Below are 758 nucleotides of genomic sequence, written 5' to 3'. Positions count from 1 at the left end.
AATCTTCTTTGCCTATTTTCAATGTTTGCTATTTTTTTCTCAAACCTTTTTTTTGAATTTTTTTAATTTAAAGTTCTTTTTTCTTTAATCAGATATTTCTTTTCAGGCAATATTTTTGTCTATTCACTACTGTGTTCCTTCTAATTTAGACTTAATTTTGATAGAAACTTTTCTTTGACTTCTAATTGTTTTGTGAAGTCTGTTATCCCATTTCTGAGTTTTCCTAAATGTTCTTTACCCATATGTTATATCATTTTAGCTTATTTTGAGATAATAGGTTAATTCTGATCTGTTCTGTTGTCACATTTTTCTGGCATGCTTTGATAGTCTTTAGGAATGTTTATTCTGCTTCTTACTCTTTTCTTTACAGTCATTTTGTATGCGATTTGACCTCAACATTTGTCTGTTAACTCTTCTTTTGTTTTCTTATGGCACACATCACAGATTTGCGTGTCTTCCTTGCACAGAGGCAATGCTAATCTTCTCTGTATCATTCCACTTTTAGTATATGTGCTGCTAAAATGAGCATGTCTGTCACTTGTTTTTAAGTGGAATTCGTTTTTCTAAACTTTCCAATTCAGGCAGTGTTCAGAAAAGCTTTTCTGGGGCACCTGGGTGGCTCAGTCGGTTGAGCTTCCAACTTTGGCTCAGGTCATGATCTCACCGTCTGTGAGTTCGAGCCCCACGCCAGGCTCTGTGCTGACAGCTCAAGAGCCTGGAGCCTGCTTTGGATTCTGCGTCTCCCTCTCTCTCTAACC

The 758-nt window shown here is 36.4% G+C and overlaps 1 non-coding gene across 1 annotated transcript; it reads right to left on the bottom strand.

Moving 5' to 3' along the window:
• Window positions 1-422: 422 nt before the first annotated feature.
• Window positions 423-529, bottom strand: LOC122493586. The gene has a single exon (XR_006299945.1). It is a non-coding gene; the product is annotated as a U6 spliceosomal RNA (small nuclear RNA).
• Window positions 530-758: the final 229 nt, after the last annotated feature.

Source organism: Prionailurus bengalensis, chromosome D2 (assembly GCF_016509475.1).
Source record: "Prionailurus bengalensis isolate Pbe53 chromosome D2, Fcat_Pben_1.1_paternal_pri, whole genome shotgun sequence".
NCBI classification, from domain to species: domain Eukaryota; kingdom Metazoa; phylum Chordata; class Mammalia; order Carnivora; family Felidae; genus Prionailurus; species Prionailurus bengalensis.
This window is presented reverse-complemented; position numbering and strand designations above follow the sequence as displayed.